Source organism: Bos grunniens, chromosome 16 (assembly GCF_055505025.1).
Source record: "Bos grunniens cultivar Pamir isolate PY7600 chromosome 16, Bosgru_T2T1.0, whole genome shotgun sequence".
Taxonomy (NCBI): domain Eukaryota; kingdom Metazoa; phylum Chordata; class Mammalia; order Artiodactyla; family Bovidae; genus Bos; species Bos grunniens.
The window spans coordinates 53332321-53348109 of record NC_141180.1 but is presented as its reverse complement, the minus strand read 5'-3'; the positions used below and the strand labels follow the sequence as shown (position 1 = coordinate 53348109).

General features: G+C 47.7%; 1 protein-coding gene across 11 annotated transcripts in view; it reads left to right on the top strand.

The window, feature by feature from the left end:
- Positions 1-15789, top strand: part of CNIH3 (cornichon family AMPA receptor auxiliary protein 3) — a 179363-nt gene that overhangs the window by 64733 nt on the left and 98841 nt on the right. The window lies entirely within an intron of this gene.

Here is a 15789-nt window from a genome sequence, read left to right as displayed (position 1 = left end):
AACCACCTGGAAGAGGAAGGGCGGTGCCTGCAGAGGATATTGAACAGTTGAAAGGCGCAGGGAGATGCTGAAGGGGCAGAGGATGGTGACGGGGCTTCAACCTGGCCCCTGCCTCCCGGCTGGACAGGGAGGAAGGGGTCAGCCTTCTGTGGCAAACCCGGTAGGCTCCACCCCCCACCCCTAACTGTGCTCTGCCTACCAGGGTGCTCATCCCAACAGTCAGGGGGATTCCCTCCACCTGTTGCAGACCCTTCTTCCCTGTGTCATGTCAGGCCTGACCTTCTGAATCTGGGCTTCAGAACTTGCCTCCTCTTTGCCTTTCCTGACTTCACCAGCCTCGTCTCACTGCTCTGGGCCTCACTTTCCGACTCTGTGAAAGGAGGTGCCTGGGTTAGTGGTGCCTACAGATGCCTGACCCTGGGGTGTTATTCTCAGCAGCGAGGGGCCAGGACTCGGAAAGCTCCCAGGTGACTTGGACTTTCAGGCAGCATTAGGAAGCTGCAGCAGGCACTGGATGGGATCTCCCTGATGGCCCATGGCTCTTTTGAGTCTTATTCTAGAAAGATTCCTTTCCAGAGCACCGTGTTAAATAAAGTTAATCACCTTGTCATTCCTTTATTCTCAGTTTGGTCCCACATGTACACTTCTAGCATGTAATCTTTTTTGTTTTTTGAGGATAATTGCTTTATAAATTGTGTTAGTTTCTGCTGTGCAGCAGTGAGAATCAGCTCTGTGTATACATATATATTCTGCCTCTTGCGTCTCCCTCCCCACACCCCCATTCTACTCCTCTAGGTCACCACAGAGCACTGAGCTGAGCTCACTGTGCTGTGTACCAGCTTCCCATTAGCTATCTGTTTTACACATAGCATGTAATCTTTCTATTTGCAGTTCTGTTAATGTTTTCTATAGCTCCATTTTTTCCCTTCTCCAGGAAGTTTCCCAGAATTTGCTTCTTACATGCTGGTTTCTGTTTTGACTCAGGTTCTCCCTAGGCCCTCCAGGTGGTGTATCTTGTTTCACAACAGAAAACAGCTTTTTCTGTTTTGTTTTTGCTTTATGTTTAAGGATCTACTTGCATTTTCTGCCCCTTATTTATTTTTTATGACTTTTTGGGGTTGTTGTTTTTTGTATGTTTATTTATTTTTCAGCAGTGCCGTGTGGCAGGTGGGACCTTAGTTCTCCTACTGGGGATTCCCTGCATTGAAAGTGCAGAGTCTTAACCGCTGGGCTGCCAGGGAAGCCCCAGCCTTGACTGTTTTGATGAGGAGATGTGTTCTCTCAGTTGTTTGGTCTGTGAATTTTCTTTCCCCTGTAACAGAGTGAACTCCTGACTGTTCTCCCCTCTCGGCAAGGGGCCTGATCATCACTATTGATCCTTGACCTCTGTCTTTTATGGGACATTAACAGCACTGCTCTGTTCTCTTCTTGAAGTGGACTTTCAAATACAACAAGCCCCCTTATCTGACACTTTTGTGAGTCAGACATTGGTGGGGTCCACCTGTCCCCACCCCTACCCAGTAGCCCCAGGCCCAAGTGGCTTCAATAGGAAAAGGAGTGACATTGGCTGCCTGCTTTGTGGCCTACAGTTTCTTCTCCTTTTTTAAAAAATAATTTATTTATTAATTTTTGGCTGTGGTGGGTCTTCATTGCTGCTTGGACTTTTCTCTGGTTTCACCGAGTAGGGGCTCCTCTTCGTTGCACTGTGCAGGCTTCTCGTTACAGTGGCGTCTCTCGTGGAGCACAGGCTCTCAGGTGCTCAGGCTTCAGTACTTGCAGCACATGAGCTCAGTAGTTGCGGCTCCTAGCCTCTATCGCGTGGGGCTCAGTAGTTGTGGCACACGGGCTTAGTTGCTCTGTGGCATGTGGGATCTTCTGGGATCAGGGATGGAACCCGTGTCTCCTGCATTGACACGCAGATTCTTATCCACTGAGAGGCCTGCAGTTTCTTTTCGCTCTCCACGTGTGTTGAGTGCAGGCTGAACACCTCTGCTTTGTGACAGTGACCTACCTCCCCAGCCTCAGCCCACCTCTCTGGGCTGTGGTTTTTCCCATCAGTAAAGTGAGGCAGTGGGCACGATGACAGCTGAAGCCCCTTTCAGCTCTTAAGAGAGTGAGCCCCACTCACTGTTCGGCGCCCTTAACAACAGGTGCCTGCAGAAGCGATTGATGAGAGCTGCTTAGAAAAGGCCTTTCTTTGCAAAGGATGTTGGTGTCAAGTCTGTCTGGGGAAGCCACATGTGCACTCTGGTGATTCAGACTCCTGGAGAACCTTTGTGTCTCTTGGTTCCTGTGATCCTCTGAATAATTTATTTACCCCTTAGCATCCCCACTGCCTTTTCCAGCTCTTCTCTGCTCATTAGTGTCTGTGCCCTGAGCGGGCAGGGGCCGGAGGAGCCAGGGAAATGAGGATGAATTGGTGGAGTGGGGGCAGCACTGGGCCCAGGGACAGGAGGTTTGGGTGACGATGGAGGACCTCCTCCACCATCTGCTGGGATGCTCAGGGACCCTGAGTGGTCGTTAAGGGGCAGGGCTGTTAGGGGTGGGCTGGAGGCTGCTGCTTGCTATTTCCTAAGCAGCAGATCCAAAGGTGAAGGGAGAAGGAACACTCGATTGTGAAGAGGAGTTGGAGGTGTCACGTTTCCCAAGAAATAGTTGACATTCTGGGAAGATTACACTGAATTGTTGTACTTTGCATGTGCTATATTTGCTTCCTTGATCAGGCAAGTGCAGTTCCCTAGGGCCTCCGAGACTTACCTTCAGTGCAGTTGGGATATGAAGATGCTGCAATTAGAGTCTTTGGGGGAACAGTGTGGTGGTGGCAGAGTCACTGAAGGGGGCAGCCTGGGCTCAGCCTCTTCTGCAGACCCAGGTACCACCCAGAGGCTGCCTGGTACCTGCTACATCGAAAGTGGTTTAGCCCCGCCTGTAGGGTAGGCCTGCAGCACTTTTGAAAGGAAGACAGAGAAGATTCCCTTCCCGGGGAGCATGCCTCCCTGCTCACCAGTCATTTCTCAGGGCTGTGCCCAACACGACCATGTACCATCCAAGGGGGAATCCCCCTCCATCGTCCCCAGCTGGGCTCTGGAGTCCTGCTTTTATTTAGTGATGCTGTCTTCTTCCCAGGTACGCTGGGAGAGCTCCTCCTTGCCTCTCCATCCCCCAAGCCTGTGTACAGAGAAGCAAGCCCTTCCGATACCTCCCAGCCTTTGCTTCCTCTTCCAGCCACCAGCCCAGGACCCCAGTTTGGATCACCAGCCCCGTGACTAATCAGCATCGTGACATCTGAGTAGAACGTTGCTGAGAGCACGGTTTCCACAGCCGTGGCCTCTGGGCTGGTCTCTGCAGTGGCACATTTCTCAGATGAAGGGCAGCCAGCTGTCAGAGGCCATGGGGCTCTCCCCGAAGCACGTCTCCTTTTCCCTCTGTCACTTCTCTTATGTTCCAGCATCTTTCTCACAGGAGGGGGTATTGGCCTGTCCCACCTCCAAATTCGAAGCTGCCACGCCCCCACTTTTCTTTCCCACCAGTAGTTAATGGAAGATAAATGGATTGCATTCGTGAGATTCATGGTGACAGCTAACTCCCCTTCACATCACCTGAGATTAGGACCGTGAGCCCCCTGGTCTAGTCTGCTCTCTTTCCCCTGCTCTGTCTCCTTCTCTGATGATGGTTACTTGATGAGAATGGAACACTGAGTTGTCTTTGTAAAACTGATGAAAGCTATAGGTTCCATTTCTCCAGCATCTTGTAGTCATTCCATGTGGGGTCTCCCTTATAGGCAGAGTAAGTCCCTTACATATGAACCTTCAAGTTGCAAACTTTCAATGATGTGAACATGCATTTGGTTCCAGGAAGGAACCAGAACCTGTGCCATCAACATCAGGCATGGGTGAAATTAACAGCTTGCCCTTGGTCTCCTGTTGCTGACGATCCTTCAGCTCTACCAGCTCCCACCTCTTCTCCCTCCTCAAGTCAGTAACTCTTTTTGCCTGTTCACTTGATGTCAGCCCCTGTATGCCAGCTAATGTACTGTACTACTGGACTTTTCGAGGTACTGTTCAGTTCAGTCGCTCAGTCGTGTCTGACTCTTTGTGACCCCATGGGCTGCAGGACGCCAGGCCTCCCTGTCCATCACCAACTCCTGGAGCTGCTCAAACTCATGTCCATAGAGTCAGTGATGCCATCCAACTGTCTCACCCTCTGTCGTCCCCTTCTCTTCCTGCCTTCAAGGTACTTCAAGGTACTGTACTGTACTGTAAGATTAAAATGTTTTATTTTTTGTTTGTTTTTGATGTTTGTGTGAAAAGTATTATAAACCTGTTACAGTACAGTAGTATGTAGTTGATTGTGTTAGTTGGCTACCTAGGCTAGCTTTGTTGGACTTATGAACAAACCTGACTGTTCTCGAAACAGAACTTGTTTATATGTAGGTGACTTACTCATATTCTTATATTCTCAAATTTGAGTGTGCATGTGAGTCACCAGGAAATGTTCATGAAGTTCAGATTAATTCCTGCCTTTGGGGATTCTGGTTTGGGTGGGAGGACTGATCATGCTCAGTTTGGGTATAAGGATTTGCTAGAAAATGAGCTTTTACCTGGATTGCTGTTCTCTGCGAGGATGGGAGGATATTCGCTGTGATGATGAGCTAATATTGATTAAGTACTTAGTCCACCAGGCAGCATCCTAACTGTAGCGACTCATTTAATCCCCACAGGGTCCTCTTGTGCAGATCCTGTTGTTAGTTCTATTTTTAGATGAGGAAATGGAGGCACAAAAACCTTGCCTGTGGTCACACAGGTAATATGCCAAGCCAGTAGGAATTCCAGGCAGTCTGACCCCGGAATATGGCTCCTTCTCATGTGCTACCCCACCTCTCTGCTGTACCTTTTGGGTAACTATGCCAAACTCTCTGTGTTCTGTAGGGAGAGATTTTTTTTTTTAAAAAAGAAAATGATTGGTATTTCTGAGGAAGATCCCCTGGAGAAGGAAATGGCAACCTGCTCCAGTATTTTTACCTGGGAAATCTCATGGACAGGGGAGCCTGGTGGGCTACATGTCCTGTTCTAGCAAAAGACTCAGACGTGACATAGCAACTATACAACAACAGCATAGTCCTAGAACTGTATGTACGTGTGAGTATCTCTGATGAAAGAAAATGCAGAGGTGGTTAGGTTATCCGTCTTGAGATAGAAAGCCTGAGCCCTACTCAGTACTCTGTAATGACCTATGTGGGAAGAGAATCTAAAAAAAGTAGATGTGTATGCATATGTGTAGCTGATTTACTTTGTTGTACACTTGAAACTAACACATTGTAAATCAACTATAATCCAATTAAAAAAAGAAAAGAAAAGCCTGAGCCTATGAGGTTAGAGGTGGGCAGAAGGAGTAGTCAGGACAGTGTGAGCAGATTCTACTCTGCGCTCTCTCTCGAGAGCTCTTGTCAATACAGCTGGACATAAAAGTCAAGATGCAGGGCCCCCAAAGGGTTCCTATTTTTGCCAGTGTCAGCCAGCTGCCAGCTGGCAGCTTGGACCAGTCTGTAGGCCTTTTGTGGTCTTGGTGGCTGTAAGGCTGGCGTTTGGAGAGTGTGCATTTTGGTTTTAGCTTTTATATTCCTTTCCTTAAATGCATATAGTCCTTCCACAATCATCAAGTACCTACCAAGGGTCCTGGGCCTCAGGAATATAGGGAGGAAGAAAATACAGCCTGCCCTGAAGGAGGTAGCAGTCTCTTGGAGAAGACATACATAATAGGAACAGTAGCACTCCAGGGCGCTGGTTGCTGCCTCCACAGGGAATCTTATTTGCAGTGTCTCTGGGACACTGGTTCCAGCCACATCTACATGGAGCTCATTCACACTTAAGGAAACTGGAGAAGATGCAGAAAGATGTTAAATATAACCACACTGGGCCTGCCTTGGGCCCTGCAGGCCCATCAGCTTGCCAGGAGTGATCCAGGCAGGACAGTGAGTCCAGGAGGCAGGACCAGGTGAGGCAGGAGGCCAGGCGGCCTCCCTTCTGTGACCCCCAATGTTGGGGGCACCTGGGATGAGAATCCAGCCCAGATTAGCAGCTCCAGGGTTTCTGTAGCTGGAAGGTGGGTACTGGTGCAACCCTGGTGAATGCTGCTGGGGCCTTTGGTCTGGGTTAGAGGCTGAGTGACTCTGGGGGCCTCTTTGACTGGACTTTCTTCATGAATATGGGGCCGATTCTGCCTTGCAGGCTCTCAACATGTGCTTGGTGACTGAATGTGTAGAAGAGACTATAAATATCTCTACTGGATAATTTCACATCCAGCGTGGCAGCTATGGAGATGGATTACAGCATATCAGAGAGAGTGGGGTTGGACCAAATGATGTCTAGGGGACCTCTTGACTCCAACATGCTGCCTGGCACACAGCAGCATGTGTCTGTTGAAACAAATTCTACAGTTTCTGGAAGAAAAAAAGCATCCACATAACCCTTCCCCACTTATCATTGTTCTCATCCATTTTTCATTAAATTTCTCCTGGCTGCTGCAGGTGGATGACTATCCTTTACCCTGAAGACACCTGACTGTTCAAAACAGCCTTGCCTTCAATTTGAAACCCATGTTTTTTCTCTGAAATGCTGTAATGCCTATCCACTGCCACTAGAGGGCTGAGGTTTTTCCAGAGCAGCCTTCAGTTCAAAGGTTTGCCTACTGGGAAATCTGGACCGTGGGCAAAGACCCTGATGTTGGGAAAGATGGGAAAGATAGAAGACAGGAGGGGACGGGGATGACAGAGGATGAGATGTATGGCATCACTGATTCAATGCGCATGAGTTTGAGCAAGTTCTGGGTGAAGGACAGGGAAGCCTGGCGTGCTGCAGTCCATGGGGTCACGGAGAGTCAGACACGACTGAGCGGCTGAACAACAACAACAAGGCAAAGGCCAGTTCTGAAAACTCAAATGAGCAATAGATGTTTAAGCAGCCAAACGCCTACACATCTGAGCTGGAGGCGCAGTGGGACGGCGGGGGCTCCTGTGTCAATAGCCCCTGTGTGGCGGTAGCTGAGGTCTCTGTGCAGCTAAGGGAAATGGGAACATGTTAGAGAACTTGTGTGGGCAGTAGCCACGGGGGTGGCAGTGGCTGCCTCACCACTTTGAGCCATGAACAAACATCCGAAGTTCAATTATTTCCACCCCGCCCCCCCCCCCCACTGCCCCTATCCCCAAATGGAAGCGTTTATGTTGTAGCGCATGTATATTTATTTTTTTCCCCCAGTCATCCTTCCCTGAAGGAGTTAATAAGGACTGAAAAGACCAGTGAACAGAAAGCAGTGGGGGAGATGTGAGGAAAGAATGGACCGCGTTTAATTCATGGACCAGATAATCTCTTGCCCTTGGCAATGTGCAGGATGTTTTCAGCCCTGAGCTGGGCAACCCTTTAGGGAAACCAGTTTTATTTAATTCTATTCATAGTTATGTTGAGCACTTGTGTATCTGTCACTGTGTTTGAACTTACAGGAGACATAACATGTAAGATTAAGGCCCCATCCTCAGGGATCTTGGAGTCGAAGATAAGGCAGCTGGGGATCAAAGCAAAGTCGCTGAGGTGAAACAGCAGTGCCTGGGCCTGAGGATTTGGAAGAGGCAGAAACTGGCTAAGCATTTGCTGGCAGAAACTTGGTTCTGTGTGGCCAAGCCTGTGGCAGGAAGTTCTCACCTAAGACTGAACTAATGGCAAGAACCAAAGTGGTGAGCTGGGTCAGAACCCCTAGAAGAAAGTGAAGCTGAAAAACTTGGGAGACCCTATACGAAATGCACTATCAAGCCATGTAAACACTTGAAGGAAACTTTTTTTTTTTTGACCAGACTGTGCAGCATGTGGGATCATATTTCCCTGACCAGGGATGAACCTGTGCCCCCAGCATTGGAAACATGGAGTCTTCACCACTGGACCACCAGGGAAGTCTCAAGGCTTGAAGGAGACTAATGCGTATTACTGTGTGGAAGAAGCCAATACGAAAAGGCTACATACTGTACGATTCTAACTCTGACATTCCAGGAAAGGCAAAACCATGGAGACATAAAATCATCATTGGTTGCCAGGGGTTGCAGGTGGGGAGGGATGAATAGGCAGAGCACAGAGGGTTTTTAGAGCAGAGAAACTCTCTGTTTGATACTCTAATGTGGACCCATGCCATTGTACATTTGTCCAAACCCATAGAACGTACAACGCCAAGCATGCACCTTAGTGTAACTGTGGACTTTGGGTGCTTATAATGTGTCAAGTGGACCACTCTGCTGGGGGATGTTATTAGTGGCGGAAGCTGTGCATATGTAGGGACAGCGGGGAAACCTCTGTGCTGTCCACTCAATTTTGCCAAGAACCTTAAGCTATTCTTAAACAACAAAGTCTTAAACAATCTGGGGGAATATGTGTTAACCTCAATTCTGGAGAAGACACAGGCTGGGATGGGGTGAGACTCCCCCAGAGCCAGAAGTTTATGGCTTGGTAGCAGAGTGATCAAAGAAAGAAGTTTGGAACCAAGTGGGGTGATGGAGAGAGGAGGAAACATCTTGGAAGATGGTCAGACGACCAGTGTAATGAGCAGGTACAGACAGGGTCTGGGTGGGTCAGGCTGGCTTAAAGGACCAGTGGCAGGTGAAATAGAGAAGAGTTAGAAGTAGTTTAAGTCTTGGAGCCCCTCTGAGGGCTATGAATTCAAAGGTAGGAGGAGATTTCAGAGAGGTGTGCTGATGAGTTCTTTTCTGGGCGTGTTAGGTTTGAGGTTTTGAAGGATCCTGGGAAGGAAACTTTGAGTCTGGAGCTGGGGAGAGAGTGAAGATGTCCAGCTAGGAGTTATCAGTCTAGAATGGTAGTGGAATTTGTGGGAAGAGATGAGATCACCAAAGGGAAAGAGCATGAAGACAGGATGTTTTCCGTTCCTTTATTCATTCACTGGATGTTTGTGTAGCACCAGGAATTGTAATAGGCAATCCTCATTCTTCAGAGTCCTCTAGAAGCTAAGAGCACTTTTTGGGCTTGAGGAGAAATTTGCCTTATTGAGGTGATGTTGGAGCTAGTGATGGGGGAGTATCTGAACTTTTCATCACTTCTCCCTGGGATGTGGATATGAGGAACAGTAAAGCGCACCGGGGAACGAGGATTCACTTTATGAGGACTCAGGCCTGTGCTCAGGGCTCCCGGTGCAGAGAGCTCCAGCACAGCTGTGTGGGGGCCCACACCTCGCGGTTTATCACTGAATTGGGAATCTCTGCCTCCTCTTAGCTCAAATCCAACTTTGATCACCAGTGTGCGTCCGCACCCACAGGGTGTGATGGAGAACTGAGTAAGACAGCGGGGCGTTCGGCTCCGGAGAGAGGAACGTCCTGTGAGGGCTTGTTGAGCTTTCAGTGCCCAGTGACCTGGCCTGCCAGGAAGCAGGGCCTGCTCACGTTCTGCAGTCAGTTGGTAATTGTTCCTTCCTCGGCAGGAGGAGCAAGAAAGCCCTCAGCCGTTCTACAGTGTGAGCTCCAACCACCACTACGAAATGTGGGAAGTAACAGGCTCAGAACTGATTTGTTCTGAGTTGTGAACAAGCCACTGTTCGTTGTTTCTTGAGTTTCTTCCTTTCAGAATCCCTGAACGTCTTCCTTTTCTTTTTTTAAATTAATTAATTTTGGGCTGCACTGGTGCCTCTGGTTGCAGCGCATGGGCTTCTTATTGTTGTGCCTTCTCTTGATGGGCTCAAGGGTGCTCTGGCTTCAGTGGTTGTGGCACACAGGCTTAGTTGCCCTGCAGCATGTGGGATCTTCCCGGACCAGGGATCAAACCCGTGTCCCCTGCACTGGCAGGCAGACAGAATCTCTCACCTTCTTAGCCAGTGTGTAAGTGGTAGGGCTTTCCATATTTATTGTGCTCACAGATTGTGGTAGAAAGAGGCCCCAAAGATGTCCATGCTCCCTCCCTGTGACCTGTGACTGTGTTACCTCACGTAGCAGAAGGGACTTCCACAGATGTGATTAAATTAAGGATGCAGAGATGAGGGGACTGTCCAGGTGGGCCCAGTGTAATCACAAGGTCCCTTTTAAGAAGAGACAGGAGGACCAGAGTCAGAACAGGAGAAGTGATGAGAGAAGCAGAGTTCAGAGGGATGCCATGGCTGGCTGAAGCCCACGGCTGGGGATTGCAGGCGGCTCGACACTGGGAGAGAGAAGGAAGCAGATTCTTCGCTAGAGCCTGCAGGACTCTCAGCACTTGATTTTAGCCTCTTTGTGACCCATTTTAGAATTCCAGTCCTCAGGACTGTGAAATAATACATATTTGTTGTTTAAGCCACTAAACTTGTGGTCATTTGATACAGCAGCTATAGGAAATGAATATACCAGCATGCACCTAATTTCCAATATATACCTACATAGGTGCTCAGTTTATTGGATGAATACTTTAAGCCCCAAGCTATGGTTCTCAATGGTGTTTTCTCAAATCTATTGTTCTGCTGTAGTTCAGTTGCTCAGTCGTGTCTGACTCTTTACGACCCCGTGGACTGCAGCATGCCAGGCTTCCCTGTCCTTCACCATCTCCTCGAGCTTGCTCAAACTCATGTCCATTGAGTCGGTGATGACATCAACTGTCTCATCCTCTGTCGTCCCCTTCTCCTCCTGCCCTCAATCTTTCCCAGCATCAGGGTCTTTTCCAGTGAGTCAGCTCTTCACATCAGACGGCCAAAGGATTGGAACTTCAGCTTCAACATCAGTTCTTCCAATGAGTATTCAGGGTTGATTCCCTTTAGGACTGACTGGTTTGATCTCCTTGCAGTCCAAGGGACTCTCAAGAGCCTTCTCCAGCACCACAGTTCGAAAGTATCATTTTTTTTGGTGCTCAGCCTTCTTTACAGTCCAGCTCTCACAACCGTACAACAACTACTGGAAAAACCATAGCTTTGACTATACCGACCTTTGTTGGCAGAATGATGTCTCTGCTTTTTAATACACTAAGTGTGTCATAGCTTTCCTTCTAAGAATCAAGTGTCTTTTAATTTCATGGCTGAAGTCACCATGCACAGAGATTTTAGAGCTCAAGAAAATAAAGTCTGTCACTGTTTCCATTCCACACCCCCACCCCATTCTATTTGCTTCATTTGGGTGGGTAGAGACTTGGGGGAAACTGCCCAAGCAAGGAAATCCCCAGGTTCAGTTCAGTTCAGTTGCTCAGTTGTGTCCAACTCTTTGGGACCCCTTGAACTGCAGCACACCATGCTTCCCTGTCCATCACTGAATCCTGGAGCTTGCTCAGACTCATGTCCATCGAGTCGGTGATGCCATCCAACCATCTCATCCTCTGTCATCCCCTTGGATCCGTTCTCTAATCTGGGCCACCCAGCGGAGCAGTCCTGAGAGGGCTGTTCAATTGCCTTGGCTCTGTCTTGCCCTTCACTGCTTCCACACCCTCTTCACTGCAAATCCAAATCCAGGAGATTTCCATGAGTTCAGAAAGCCAGGTGGAGTGATAGCTACACGCGAATGTTGTGCTTAACAGAATCTTAGTTGTCTGGGAATTGGCAGGAATTTAGTGAGCGAGGTATAGCGGTGAGTGGAGTCAGATGGGCATTTGGCTCAGGAGATAGGAGCAGTGGGTAAGGGCTTGTTGAACAGATGTGCTTCCTGCACTCAAGATGCTCACACAGGCCAGCAGCTGATGCTCGGAATGATCTACAGAAGTGCTCTTGTGTCTGGGTGGCGGCTGAAGTTCTGCTTTGCACAGAACCTAAGTGTCCTGAAAAAGGTGAAGCCTCCAACACAGGGCCTGGGGCCATGCTGTCCACACCCTCAACCAGCTTCTGAGGCCAAGGAGCTCTTCTGGGTTGGGCTCAGGGTAGGGGATCTGGGTGGATAAGGTGGGGAGCTGGGAAGGGTGGGAGAACCTCCCCCCGGAGGACTTTCTGGAGTGTAGAAGAGGCACTCCCTGCTTAAGTAGTGCTTTTCAACAGGCTTGCTGTGTCCCTGGATCCAGACCAAGCAGGGCGGTTCATTGAACACACACTTCCAAAAAGTTGCACAAACTATGCAATTTGATTTTAAAAACTTAGAATTAGGCCTCTTGAGATCCACGTGTAAATTTTTGCAAATAAGCACCAGAGCCACATGACCTGGCCCAGCCGCCTCGCTCTGGACAGAGGCCCCTGACCCTGCTGCCCCTGTGTGTAGCCCTGTTTTTGGCTCTGGGACTCTAGACTGTAATGTTGGCAAAATGTGGGTGGTGGAGGGAAGGACTGTTCCCACAGCCACGACAAAAACAATTCTTTTAGAGCCTTGGCATGCTGTTCCTAAAAACTTTCTATTCACATGAGGTTCCAGAGGCCTTAGAATTTTCACTTATTTATTTGACTTATTTTAGGCTGTGCTGGGACTTCATTGCTGCACTTGGGCTTTCTCTGGTTGCGGTGGCTCTTCTTGTTGCAGAACATGGGTTCTAGAGCCTGGGCTCAGTAGTTGTGGTGCTACTGAGTGGGGCTAAGTTGCCCCACTGCATGTGGGATCTTCCTGGACCAGAGATTGAACCTGTGTCCCCTGGATTGGCAGGCAGATTCTTAACCACTGGACCACCAGGGAAGTCCCAGAGGCCTCATAAACTCTCTTCTTGGAAGTAAGAGGTTAGGAGATTTGCTAGAACCCCACTCCTGGGATGGTGATTGAAGAGGAGGCTCTTTGTTGGTGCTAGAATTCGGGCAAGTCTCCCCCAAGCCTTGTTTAAGATCTGGGCTCCCTTTTCCTGCAAAGGTGACTAGGTAGATATGGACCCACCTGCCTGTGTTCAGTGTAGACACTAACGTGATGGGGTCTTCTGGCCCAAGTCAGAGAGAGAACACTTTCTCTTTCTCCCTCTTCTCACACATGCAGGTCAACATTGAATCCAATGCAGATCCTCTATGATGTGGTTTACTTGGTTGGAGGTAGGGAGTGTGGCATGATGGTAGAATTAGAAAAGCAGGGGAATAAAAAAATTAACATAAAATAGCTTTGAAGGGTATTTTTTCTGACTATATGAATAATTCATACTTAATAAAAATGCAGATGATGCAGGCATGGTATAAGGCCACCGCACAGTGATAACCTGTATTAGCGTTCTGGTGACTATACTTTCATGTATCTTTTTATGGACACACATAGCATAATTTTACATAAAAGGAATTATATGAAATTACATCATATATTCTATTTTTTTCATCTCCACTTTAGAAAGTTCTATTTTTCGCCTCTGTTCTTGTTCTACTGTTCTGTCCACCCGTGGGCACTTGCCTTCCCTTCCCACCACTGTCACCTCCCATACTCAAGGTCACTGGTGTTGGCAGCCTGGTGGGCATCTGCCATATATTTCTTCATGGTCATGTAATCACATACAAACACAAATACTCCTTAAGGGAGTGTCTTGGATTTGGTTTGAAGTTTTTCTGCATCCTGCTTTTCCTGCTGAGTAACAGCTCAAGGAAGCCGTTCTCAGTTCATCTGTGTAGCTCCAGCTTGGGGTGGCATCAAAAGCCATGAATTGGACCCATCACTGCTTAGGCAGCCATTCTCTTACTGATAAGCATTCACTGTGTTTCCAGTTTTTTTGCCATCTCAGACAGTGCTTGGACATCTAGTCTTACCTAGTGGTGCCTTGATTTCAAGAAGCTAGAGCCCCAGAAGGAGAATTGCTGGGTGAAGGGGGTGTTTGTTTTCATTAACAGTAGATGTTATCAGATTGCTTTCCAAAGGCTGTGTCAGTTCACATTTTCACCAGTAGTGGGTGGGGGTTCCTTTTTCTCTGCTTCCCCAACAGCAGTTTACTTATCATAGTTAAATTTCTTTTTCAGTTTGATAGGGGTCAAATAATATCTCACTGTTACCTTCATTTGCATTCCTTTGCTTATCAGTGAGGTTGAAAAACTTTTTTAATGCTATTGACTTGTCGGCTATTTCGTCTTCATTTTTAAAAAAATTAAATTTATTTATTTTAATTAGAGGCTAATTACAATATTGTATTGATTTTTTTTTAATGAATGCTTTTATTAAAAAAAATTTATCTATTTATTTTTGGCTGTCCTGGGTCTTTGTTGCTGCGTGGGCTTTTCTCTAGTTGTGGTGTGCAGCCTTCTCACTGAAGTGACTTCTCTTGTTGTCGATCATGGGTTCTAGAGCACAGGCTTAGTTGCTCCCTGGCATGTGGGAACCTCCCAGATCAGAGATCGAACCCGTGTCTCCCACATTGCATGTGGATTCTTTTACCACTGAACGACCAGGGAAGCCCCTGTTGGCTATTTCTGCAAAGAAGTATTGCATGGAATTTTGACCTTTAATTTTCGGGTTTTGTAGGGTTGGGGAAAAACTGGTGTGTGACCTCACCCAGACCTTTCTTCCCTGATCAAGAGGCTTGATCAGATAGGAGCATGCAGATGATGTCTGTGTTGAAGCAGATCAACAAGGGAGACTGGGGTCAATGCCTGGACTGGACTCGACATCAGGGGATCGGGAATAATGTGGCTCCAGTCCTCAAGGGTCTGCTGCACAAGAGTCAACAGGTTTGATGAGTTCAGCAGCTGTAGGCAGGTTGCTGAAAGTGAGGTTGGAGCAAGTGTCCATTCCAGGTAATCAGTCCTTTTGCAGTCAGCTGGACTCTAGCCAGTTGCTTGGTATAGGAGGAAAGGGTGTGGGGTAAGGAAACAGAATTAAAGCCCCTAGGAGGGGGGAGACAAGGGCTAAGCAGTGCTGGGGCCTTGGCAAGCACGCTCCTGTTACAGCAAGCAAGTCCTATACTGGGCAGGGTGGCTGAGGAAGGATCCTTGTTGTACACACCATGTCCCCAAAGAAAGAACAGGAAAGACATCAGAGCTGCACCACACAGTCAGCTCTGGACTTCCTTTAGAAACCAAACCCAGGGAAGCAAAACTTAGTCCAGGTTGCAGCAGCTGATGTGGCTGGGGCTGCTGATGTGCTTCATGACCCTGGTGAGGATTGCTTAGGAGGACCTGAGCTTCTGTTCTCCACTCAAACCTATCTGGGCAGGTCTTAGCAGCTCTGGCTGTGCAGGGGTGGAGAGGACAGAAGTGATGGAAATGACGCAGAAGCAGGAATCACTGGAAATTTCCTTTGCTCATGGCGAGGAAAGGAACATGAGGAAGGGAAAACATTTCGTGCCTACCCAGTTGAGTGACTGGCCACATTTCTGTAGCTAAAGTAAATTATTAATTAGGTTACATTTCCCTTCAAAATCATTTTTTGGCTAATCATGTTTCAAACCGGGAAGACCTCATCATTTGAAGTGACTGAGTTTATTAGACATTTCATTTACATTTTATGTTTTTCTTCCTTAAGTTGTGGGTTTGCATTTCTTAAACCAGTATTTTACATGGGGAGCAACTGGGTTTCAGATATTTCTATCTTTTTATTGATCACTTTTAACACTTCTCTCAGGAAGGCAGCTGGTAAAGAAAATATAAACTGTCTAAGGCTTTTGCTCTGTGGATGGTGAAATTGTATGAACTCAACATAAACTCTCAGTTACTGTTGTCTTTTAACGCTATTGCAAGTCAGTGTGAACCCAGAGGCTTCTACTAGGTCATATATTTGTTTTGAACAGAGTAAGGCAGCTGTGTTCCAGCCCCTCTTCCTTTTTAACCTAAGCTCAAAGATTTGAAGTTGCTTTTGGATAATCTAGGTGCATGTCTCCTTGGTATGGAGCTTGTCTTTTTTTTTTTTTTTTCAATAGGATTTTCTGTATGCTGATGATACAGTTTTTTCTTTTTTTAACTTTGGTCATAAGCTAACAGTGGCCT